This window comes from Columba livia, chromosome 1 (assembly GCF_036013475.1).
Source record: "Columba livia isolate bColLiv1 breed racing homer chromosome 1, bColLiv1.pat.W.v2, whole genome shotgun sequence".
NCBI lineage: Eukaryota > Metazoa > Chordata > Aves > Columbiformes > Columbidae > Columba > Columba livia.
The window spans coordinates 161062340-161074164 of NC_088602.1; the positions used below are offsets into that span (position 1 = coordinate 161062340).

The 11825-nt window shown below is 40.9% G+C and overlaps 1 long non-coding RNA gene across 1 annotated transcript; it reads left to right on the forward strand.

Annotated features, from left to right (window-relative positions):
* The first annotated feature begins 2819 nt into the window (after positions 1-2819).
* LOC110356060 (uncharacterized) lies at positions 2820-11397 on the forward strand. The gene is made up of 3 exons (XR_002409101.2): positions 2820-5746; positions 6467-6570; positions 7066-11397. It is a non-coding gene; the product is annotated as an uncharacterized LOC110356060 (long non-coding RNA).
* Positions 11398-11825: the final 428 nt, after the last annotated feature.

The following is an 11825-nucleotide window of genomic DNA, read 5'->3' on the forward strand; positions in this document are numbered from 1 at the left end:
TGTTGCTCTGGGAATGCTCTGCATAAATAACATGGTTCCCAGTTACTACTAGTCTGTTTTCCCATGTGCCAGATACAGCTACGAGACCACAATCAGGTGGACCAAGGTCCTAAGGCTCACGGGCTCGCAAAGTAAGAGGCGCTCTGGCATTTTGCAAAGATTCAGACCAAAGGCCACGCTGCAGGGGTGAGCAAGGTGGAAGCAGTTGTGAAAGTGTCACGCACAGCACGCGAGGTTTGACAGGTCTATGAGCAGCCCCATTAAAGTCAATGAGAACAAAACACACGCTTTGCTCTGCAGAGATGGGATTACTCATGTGCCTAAAATTAAACATGTGGTTAAGTGCTCTGCTGAATCAGGGCCAGAGAGATGGAAAATGAGTACTGCCAGTACTGATTCTCCCCCATCCTCTTTTCCACACAGCTGCCTGCTGACGCCTGCTGACTTTTTTTGTAAATAAGTATTGTAGCTATAGTACTTTATTAATTACTGAAAGAAACTGGGCCATATCCAAAGTCCTGGCCTCACTGAGGTCCCACTTAGACAAAACCTCCATTAACAACAACTTAGTATTTGATTCTGTGACCATAAAAATGGGATTCTGTAGCGTAAGAATGGAGATGTTGCTGATACGATGGTGGAGATGAGGTTTTCTAGGACAGAACCAAATTAGTAGGAAAGTATAACCATCAGACAAGTCCAAAGGAAAGGTGAATTTTCTATTGGGAAACATACAGTAGAAAGCTTTTTCCATGCTTTTCTTTTGTGTGCACTTAATCAGTTAACTTGTCAAATCTTTTAGCAGGAATTGGCTTTTGGTTTACCATAAATAACTCTTACAATATCTGAGAAAATTACATATGCTTGTGCACAGCAGTATTATTAGCCCATTTGCTCATTTAACAGGTCTGGTAATAATTATTAATTTGATTCATCATCAAAAGATTTGTGGTCACATTAAATTGTGTCTTTGATTTTAAAACCAAAAATGCAAGCTAGAGTGTGGAATCTGTGTGAACCAGGGAAAATGTCACACGTGTGTTGACATAAAAGATTCTTCGTATGACAAGCATCTGGAATTTATGTTACATTAATTTGGTAAATTGCCATATTCTTACACTTCCTCACCACTTTCAGAATGATATTACAAGAGTTACATTCAACCTTTTTTAGAATAAGCTATATTTCCTCTGTCCATGTAAACATCCCATGAAAAAATAATTGAGATAAAGTACATGATATAAGAATATAAGTGATACTACAGATAGTACAGCGTCATAAACTGTGGTTTATTTTTGTGTAAATTATAAAGCTATAGATTTTCTGATAAACACGGATGATAGGGCTTTGATGGGCATTTTATTACCTTTGGAAAGGTGAGTATTTGGTCTTTGTAATTGAAATAGGCAGTGCAAAGTAGATAAGATCTAAACTTTTAGAAAGTGTTGTCTTCCCCTCTCACAGTGCAACTAAGTTTAAAAGATTTAAATACTGCAAAATATGTTGTTTGCTTTTTTTGGTTTTGTTTTTCTCTCTTAAGTTAAATCAATATTAAAGACTGATGAATTCTGAGAATTTTTTCACAAGTCATTTAACTTATCTGTTTCTCCTCTTGTCAGTCTATAAAATAGTATATTATTAATAATTGCTTTTGAACCAATGCAGTAAAATGGAGTTAGAATTATAAAAAGCTTAAAAATCTTAGATGAAAAGTGATATGTAAGTACAAATGATTATATATCATATATATTAAATATAATATATAGTAGACAATATATTAAATATATTATGATATAATAATAAGCATAGCAGCAATCTTTCATTTACTGCCAGTAGATCTGCGTATACAAGAGGAGACACTCCAGCTACTTGTTTTTTAACAGAGAAAGTGAGCTGCCAGGCTTCACATTTATCAATAAGATTTTGCTAGATACAGACTGACCCCAGGAAATGCAGAACTGGAAACGCACTTCTACCATGCTCCAGAGGTCCACAAAGTCTCTACAACCGTACCTTGATGTCAAAAACCTTCTTTTTGGTTCTTGCCTTGATAATCATCATGGGAAGAGCAACCCTGGTTGTTTTTTTGTCAATCCTAATATAATATTAAATGCACAGATATCAGGCCTGTGGTATTTCAGGAGCAAGGGAGATCATAGAATCATAGAATGTCCTGAGTTGGAAGGGGCCCATTAGGATCATTGAGTCCAACTCCTGTCCCTGCATATGACAACCCCACAGATCTCACGATGTGTCTGAGGCTGTCGTTCAGTCTCTTCTTGAACACAGTCAGGCTTGGAGCCATGACACCTCCCTGGGAAGCCTGTTCCAGTGCTCCAGCACCCTCTGGGTGAAGAACCTTTTCCTAATGCCCAACCTAAACCTTCCCTGGCACGTCTTCCTGCCATTCCATTGTGTCCTATCAATGGTCACCAGAGAGATCAGTGTCCGCCCTTCCTCCTCCCCTTGTGAGGAAGCTGTAGACTGCGATGAGGTCTCTTTTCAGTCTCCTCCACACTGAACAAACCAAGTGACTTTAGCTGCTCTTCATACAGCTTCCTCTCCAAACCCTTGACCAACTTCATGGCCTCTTCTGGACACTCTCCAGCAGCTTTATATCCTTTTTATCCTGTGGTGCTCAGAACTGCACCCAGTACTCCAGGTGAGGCCGCACTAGTGCAGAGCAGAGCGGGACAATCACCTCCCTGGCCTGGCTGGTAATGCTGTGCTTGATGCACCCCAGGACACGGCCAACGTAACGTAACGTAACGTAACGTAACGTAACGTAACGTAACGTAACGTAACGTAACATATAAGACATGCACATGCCATACACATCAAAAAAGAATTAATGGCCTTTCCCCAAAAAAGGAGATCACAGCTCTCACAATGTTCATGTCTCGCAAAAAACACTGTTGTGCCCGCCCAGTTGGAATCCGAACATGGAGAGAAGCAGATCTGTGTTAGACTTCTTGCCTCTAATCAATAGTGATACAACTCAGTGGCTGAAACTGAAAAGGGCTGCTGCCTATCAGATCTCCCTGTGGAAGGACAGACCTGGGAGCTGGTGTTTGCTTTTTTTCACTACCAAAAAAATCACCTTAAGCTGAGTTTAAGTAAAATGCATTTAAGAAAAAACACATATTTTTTGGTGCATTGCTGTTTATAGGGGAATGAAGAGTGTTCAGGGAATTAAATCCAGGAGAGATGACAGAGGCTTGTGTGTGTGTGTGTGACTAAACTAATACTAAAGTGACTATAACTTTTATATGACCAGCTCTCTCTGGAAGACACTCATATTTGTATGGATCAGTCAAAAGTCCTACAAGGAGGTAAAATGAACAATTCTGCACTATGCTGAGCAGCAGGGGATGCCAAGACATAACCCAGTGGAAGCACTGGCCTGTGAAAGTTTACATCTGCCACTGGACTATGTAATTTTTCTCCGCCTACATCACCATGATCTTCTCCCCCACTTCCCCTAACCATTTTACAGTGCTGGTGTGAAGATCTGAGAACAGTTCTTGCAGTGCTGTGCAAGGACACCCTGAACTGGGTAGGGACCATTGTGCAGTGGGAGGTGAGGTGGGTAAAGCTCTACTGAACAGGTGCCAGGATCAAGTAGCCTGCATGATTTACCCATCACATCAGGGGAGACTGGAAGCTGGAGCACCTCTGCTTGTCAGCTCTTAGAGTGGTTTCAAGAAGATAAGATCCCTCCATTTAATGTAGCTGAAGCAGCCATTTAGCCTGCAAGTCAGACAGGACTTGTCAATTAAGAATGACTGAGTTTCTGTGATTCTGTGTTTCACTGGACTGTCTGAGACTATGGATATTTTCTGAACTATGCTGGAAAGCAACCACAAGTCATATGTCTGCATGGGAAAACTGCCTGTGGAACAGTAAGAATAATTTTGGCTTGAAAAAATCAGTTCTGATCAGTTTGGATTGCTATTTCACAGACACAGTCCAGCCTGTGTCACCTTCAGCCTACCCAGTAGCAGGTGCTGAGCTGAGGAGTCATAAAGCTGGATTCAAGTTATAGAAATAAAGATACTTTCATGGCTGGTCGTTTTAGCTTCCTAATGAAGGGAGAGCCATAGAAGAGCAGGAAGCATGAGTTAAGAACCACAAACAAAGCTGGGGGGCGGATGATCTATTATGCTTTAGGATCATATGAGAAGACTTGAAAGAGTGTCAGCAAAATCCGGGTGTGGTAAAAGTGCATCCTAGCAGAAGGTCTTCAAAACAGGCAACAAAACAATAGCAAGAGTTCATGTGGTCTAGACCAATGGCCAAATATAGGAAACCGCAATATTTGCTTGCTGGAGCAGAAGTTGGCAGAGAGGAAAAACTGCCTGAGAGTGGAAACTCGCTGTGGCAGCCAAGCGATGTCCAGGAGGGACCCAGACGCTTCCTCACATAGCACCAGGAATTGTGTGGGCGACCCTGGCTTTGTGTGCTCAAGCCTGGAACAGGAAAGATGCCAGAAGTGGAAGCAGCATCCTTGGGGGAGTGCATGTGAGGAAGGAAAAGTAGAGTGGCAGGAGGGAAAGTCAGAACTAGACACAAATATCCATTCTGCAGCTCCCATCACACAAAGTGGTCTGTAAGATCAATTGGGGACTGAACAGAGCTTGTCCTGCAAATGACCTTATGAAGGAGAGCAGCTGGCTAAGGGCTCTCTGTCATTTAGGGAAAGCAGGAGTTCTTGGGATTATGACAGAAAGCGATCAGAGTCCATAGGTGCTCACCCTTCAAGCACCTTCAGCAAATGATGAAGAGGAAAATCAGAGGGTCACATTGGCCATAAGCCAGAGTGGTAAACAAATGCACATGACTTCAGGTAAGCCTGATGACCCACTGCCTGAGGAAAGAGCAGCCGTTTCCTGAGATGTCCACAGGCTGGAGTGGTCTAACAGCTGCATGGGGCTGCATGGAAGGAATCACTAGGTGGACCAGCACAAGATAAACTTACAGTATACATGAATGTTGCATGCTGCTTTGGTAAAAACTGCTACACTACAAAATCGAAGAAAACATAAAATATGTAACCTTGTTGTACAATTCTTAGGTAATCCCACCGTTCATGGTGTACGCAGTTAATCTAATAGTATAACTTTGAGTCTTCTTCTCTGAGCAGTCTGAGTGGCTGGAAGGCTGCAGTGTGGGACCTGTCAGAACATCCCTACAGAAAAGCCTTGCCTTTTTTGATTGCCACTAGCAACTTAATGTTTCCTGAAACCACGTGCAGCAGAAGCATTTGGTATTTTGCCAAACCAAAAAGGAACGGGTGTTATACCCAAACTGCTTGGAAGAATTTACCCCTCTTTGTGTTTCACGCATACTTCTGCAATGTACCCGGAGTGCCATGGAGGCGAAAGCAAAATCTGTATGCAAGTCAGAGAGGAGACTGGCACTGAGAAGTGGCGGTAGCTGGCTGGATTTGGCTGAAAAAACAGGGTGGAAGTGGAGACAGGCAGTAGTACCCAGTCCTGTGCCAGTCAGCAGTGGTAAGGAAGGAGTGACCACCGAGGGACAGCATTTTCCTTCATAGTTTTGTCATGTTGTTTCTGAGATCTCCTGCCCTGCCAACCCTACATCACCATTCAGATAGCTGAAAATAATGTGGCCGTTGTGAAAATCTCGCCGAGAGCCTGTAGGTGCCAGGAAACATGGAAGTTCTCAGTACTGACCTCTTGTCTAAGGGCTGGACACAGTGGGGAGGCCACAGAGTCTGGAGAAGGTATGTAAAGTCCCCCGACTAACACTGTGAAGTTTAAGAAATGGAGAGTACCACTGATCAATATTTTATACTTTAATGTGATGAAGTGTAAAAGGGTGATTAATGGGGCAATTAAATTGCCTTGCTTCCAGCAAGGACTTGAACCTGCATTCTGTTGGGGTTTTTTCAGTATCATAACATTTAGCTAGTTTAAAGGTACTGCTTAATTTCATTTTGAGCTTTTATCCCAATTTTACAGATGTACGGTGAAAAATTATGTCACATTGTCAGCAAAAAACAATTAGATTATGATCCTTTAATCACCCATATTGAGCATTAAGGCCCTGATTCAGCAATGCATTTAAGTGTGTACTGAATTTTAATTATGTGCAAAGACCATTGTTATTCAGAAAAGTGTTTAGGCGTGTGCTTATATGTTTTGCTGAACTGAAGCTTGAGAGCAATAAGAAGGCATCTGGCACTTACCGAAGAGCAATCAAGGGTGAGTCAGAGCAGTGAAACCAAAGCTGTGACCACAGAGTTATTACACAGAGCAGTCTCCTGACCCTGTATTTTAATAATCAGGGAAGGGAAAGATCTGCTTGTCCCAGCCTTCAGACTCTTGAAGTGCCTTTTTTTTGCAGGTTGAAACCATATGATTTGACCAGAGTCCTTTCATTTCTTGTCAATCAAGGATGTTGAATATGGGAACTTATTTTTTTTCATTGCACTTTCCACCAGACAAATAATTCCCAGCATGCGATGGTGACTGTTGAACAAACTCCCGCTGTAAGGCCAATTGAAAGGCTCCCATTGATTCCAAGGAAAGCTGGATCAAGCCCTGGGTGAGTCATTGCACGGCCAGCTCCCGTCTCAGCACTTCTTGTCTTGCCTCTGTAATGTGGCAGCAGATCCAGGTCTCCCAGCAGTGACTAACAAATGCTTAGGTCAGAGAATCACTTCCCGACCCTAAAGACTGATGACAGCAGGCTGTTGCCTTTTTCTAGTAATTTCTTTCTTTCAAGATGTTGCTGTCATCACTGCAAGCTACTCCAGGTACCCCAGGATGGCAGAACTGTCTCAAACATCACCTGCCACAGCCTAAGGGGTGGACTTTGCTCTGGCAAGCCCTGTACGTGGGTGCAAGTCACCACTGCTCTACTTTCCTTGGCCATGATGCTAAGGGAAGAATTTAACCCCCTGTCAAACTCACAGTAATAAATGAGATAACTCCCCAATTGATCATCAGCTATTTTACCTGCAATGCCCAGGACTGTTTAACTCTTGCTATGACTGATTAAAAAACATAACGTAAAATTGATTTTTTTCCTGCTTTATAGGGGAAAAATCAATGCCGATTAAGAATAGGATAAACGGTGAAAGGGAAGAAATACGACTGCAAATTCCACTGGACCCAAACCCAAAACCGAGAGTACATATTCTAAACTGCAGGAATACACACTTTCTAAAGCCTCCTAAGTCTCTGCACTGGTACAATAATCTCAAACAAACTTGAAAGAAGATTGAAAATAGATGGGGTGTCTCTAAGTGAAAAGAGACAGTTATCCTCTGCACCTGCTAACAAACACAGTCTCTTTTTGTTATTAAATGTCTGTAACTTAAAATACCACCTGAAAGTAAACTCCTTCATCAATTTATCATGAATTCTTCAAAGGTATTTGGGAAGTTTCTCTAAACCATTGGCTTTATTGTGGCTTTATTTAAGATTTGAGGAGAGAGAATGCTGCAATCAGAAAGAAAAAAAGGAAGACAGACAGAGGAAATGATTACCTTTCAGTCCCTGTGATTTAGAAAGAATAACATGCTGCTTTCTTGGTCTGTTGTATTATACACTTACAGAATAAGATGTGACAATGTGGCATTGAACTGTAACTCTCTACTGAAGAGATATCATCCTGCATTGTGTACCAGGGACTTCTGTACCTGGGACTTTTGTGTCCTTCCTAGAATGCCATCCTTCCACTAGTTTTGGATTTATCACTGTATGCTCCCCTCTGTACCTTTCCAGCAGAAGTGACTAATGCAAAGGGTAGGCAGCCGTGCCCTCACCTTTGAGTAGTCACTTCTCTTCATTTGGAATAAAGGTTAGTTTTGACAGCAATTCTAACATTTCTATATTATTATTTTTCTGTGCTATTTTTAAGTTCCTCAAACTCTTCCAAAACAAACCTAGGTAAGTTTTCCTTCTTTTTCAAGTAGTGCAGCCACACATATTTATTCCTTGTGGAGTAAAAGGTTGTTGTTGCAGTGCAGCACCCTGGGCAGTTAAAAACTTCCAGAAGTACAGCAGCAAGTAGCTACTTTTCCTGGTGGTGGTGAAATGCATATCTGTTTAGGATAAACAGCTTTGTAGGCCTTCTCGAACACTTCACCACTTCAACTCATAAGGAAGGCAGGCTGGGGAAAATGCCAGGCATTAGCTGTGGCAAACACTTTTCTGTCTCCTTTTTGACAATGGGATTAAGAAAACACAATTTCTAATAGGTACACAGCAAATTAGGGATGTTTGACATCTGTTTCTTTAATTTGGAGCTAACTAAATGCTCTCAAAACCATCCAGAAGCACTGGAGTCTGTGATAGGAACACCAGAAGAAGTACTCCAAGAGGAATAAAACTGGGAAACCGGTTACTGGGTATAATGGGAACCGGCGCCAACCACAGCTGCCTGCAGCTGGAGTACCCTGAGCTCAGTGTCTCAGGAAGCCCATTCCAGCCCTGTGCTCTCCTTTTTTTCCATCATATCCTCTGTTATGCGTGTGTTTTTGTCTACTCATTGCCAAACTTTGAACATCAGAAAACTTATAAACTCAAACTAAACCATTTGGCTTAAAAAGATGCAATAAAAGTGATCACTGGAGAATATGAATCAGATAAATGTGTCCTTTTGACAAGAGTTTCTTTTTTTCTACTGCAAAATAATTTATTATTCCATATGTTTTGCCACTGAAGGTTTGCTTTTAGAATGCGCATTATAGAAACTCTCAGAAATTTTCTCCAAATCCTAGTTCAAATATATGCAAAATCAAGATGTTCCCTTTGTGTGTGTGTGTGTGTGTAAATAGCATTACAACAGTTTCCCCACAGAATGCATGGCAAAGGTGGAAAGAGATTTATTTACTGACATCCTGTGCGACACATTCAGCCAGCCTGATTGCTGTGTCTTTGTACCAAAGCAATGCTGACTTAAGTAAACTAAGCATTTGACTACGCTGTGTGCATAAAATTAGGCTCATGACCCAGTTCCCTTTTTTCTGGTAAAGTTCTGGGTTGCTCTCTTCATTTTTGGAGTCTTGTTTGGTGTTTCTTTCGCCTGGCTGGTGCTGTTCTGTAGCCTTGGGGCAGGGCTTATCTGGCAGTATTCATGACTAACTTTTGTCAGGACTCTTTCAAAGTTAAAGAGAAATTTTATTTAAGGAGGATTGGAATTGCAAATAAACATACTTTTTCTTATCTGATTTCAGCTGCGATCGGGGTAAAAAAAAAAGTACTTTGTGGGTTGTTTGTACACATAAAGGATTGTGTCACAGGAACATTTCAGCCAACTACCATCTGCTGCTGCTAATGGAAACTAAATCTAAATCAGCCCAAATTAGGCAAGTCGCTGAGATCAAACCAGACAAAGAATGAAGACTTTACGTTCAGTTTAATGTTTAAAATGGCTTTCTAAAATGGGTGGTTTTCTCCAACGCCCCCCCGCTAAAATATGCCACAACATACAAATGTGCAGTGTTGAGGGTAAGTCCAAGAAAAGAGAGCTAACTCCCAGGTAAAATGTGGTTTCCTGGAAACATTTGGAATATGCCCTGTGCTTTGGGCACGTATATATGTTGTGGGTGCTGGGAACAGGGTGGAGAGCCAGGAATTGCTCGAGGATATGTATTTCAGCGATGGACTGGTGAGAAATACTAGGCCAGAACAGGGGTACTAGAGCCTTTAATAACAGGAGACAACAAAGCAGACGTGGGAACCCACCCCTTGCAAACAGCACTTCGCATGTGCATGTGATTAATAGCTGTGGTGAAGGGTTAGTGAATAACAGCCTGATGCCAAATGGATATCAATGGGATCAAACCATGCATTTGGCAGATATAGGAAGGAGTACTCATCATTGTACATTGAATAAAGGAAAGTGTGCAGCAACTCCCCGAACCCCTGGTAGAGCTCTGGCATATGGACAAGAATCTGGCTGTAACCCTGTACAGCAAGGACCACGCATGTACACATGTGCACACAATTACATGGCATGGACGTAACAGGAGAAAATGGAATATAAAATATTACAGAAAGCCAATAATTCTGGTTTATATCTTTCTTTCTCCTTGAGGCAGAAAAGAACCTGGCTATTTTAAAATCTGGGATATATTTACATAGCCAAATGTAACGCTTTTTCTTGTGCAAAATAGGGTAGGAAGGAATTTAAAATGTCAACATTTCCTAGACCTGTTCATCTCTTTTTCATGCCTTCCTCTGTATTAAGTATTATGGAATAGACACTAGATGATAGAAACTGTGACAGTTCTGCTGAAGCTATGACAAGTTATACCAGCTGCAAATTTGATCCAAAATCTCTGACAATGCACCTATGATGGAAAATATGGTTTTAACCACATGGTAGCTAGCATATGGGCAAATCCTTTTGTTGACAGAGCAAGCTGCGTCTTTGATTTGTTAGAAGATTCAGGAAGCCAAATGAAAGCTTTAACACAGAAGAACAGTATTTTCCACAAGACACATTCTGTAGGATATCTTTGTTTTCCAAAAATTCCTAATGAAAATGGAAAGAACAACATTTTTTTTTTACCAAATTTATCTTCAAAATATAACAAAAAACATTTTCACAATGCTAAATTCTTCTAAAAGCTACTAGAAACTGATCAAAATCCAAGTTTGTTGTTACCAGTGCACAAAGACCTTGGTATAAATGGGCCAATTTGGTGATGGTAAAATTTATGGGAGCTAGAACTAGGTATATTTTCCCAAGCAAGCAAAGTATGCAAATGTTACTAGGAAAGATTAAATGAATTAGAATACTGCTACTTGGCAAAACACAGGGAATTCTCTCCCTTGTGTACATGGGAGAAAAGGTACCTAAGCAGGGAGTCCAAATAATTTTATTTTTGGCGTGTACACTGGAGATTATAACCTTCGCTTCACTGAATCTTATGGCACGCACCAATGTAAATGGAATCCAGCATCTATATGTAATAGCCTGTAACCAACCAATTGACTCACTGATCACTGAAAGCATATAGTTCTATAACTATCTGGTTATGTGACACAGGAGGGAGAAAACTGGGTCACCTGCATATCCTGAGTCACTTCTGTCAGTTAAAAGCTGTGAATGCTCCACTGAACTGATCGAACTTCTGCTACAAACCTTGTGTACAAAAAAACCTTCAAACAGATCATGTTTTCTGTTTTTCCAGATTTGCAAATAAAAGAAGCAATTGCCTTAGCTCTAAATCAAAGCAGCAATGTCTTGGATCAGCTAGAAAAGTAGTAATGTCTGTAATACACTAAAAATTAAATTTAATGCAACCTTACTGCTGGAATATGTTAATTGTATTTTAAAGCATGGAGACAGAGGCCATCTGAGATTTCCATTCAGGATTTCATGTATACAGAGTAGATATTTCTCAAATTGAGCAAGCAGAGAGGAGAAGAAACCATTTAGTTCCTGCTAATTTAGTTGCTGTTTCTGCTTTATTGTTCATTAGGAACCTAGAACTCCTTGACTACCCTCTCTGGACTTGTCTACATTACAGTACAAAATGTCATTTTGTTCCAACATTATTATGAAAAATCAAACTGAGTCTGTTTAGAGGGATTCAAAGGTTTACTCCTTATAATAATTTTCCTTTGTTTATTTAACTCTTGAGAATTGTGCTTGTGCTGGTGTTAGATACGTTTCAGTAATGTTGACACGTTCTTTCTAAAATAAGAGTAATCATGGTTTTCCTGGCTTTACTTCATGCTTGTACAGCAGGAAGCCAAGACTGTATTGAAGTAAAGAAGTAAATTAGGTTATTCCACAGAAAATCTGCAGGGATTGAGGTGGAAATTACACTTGCATCTTTG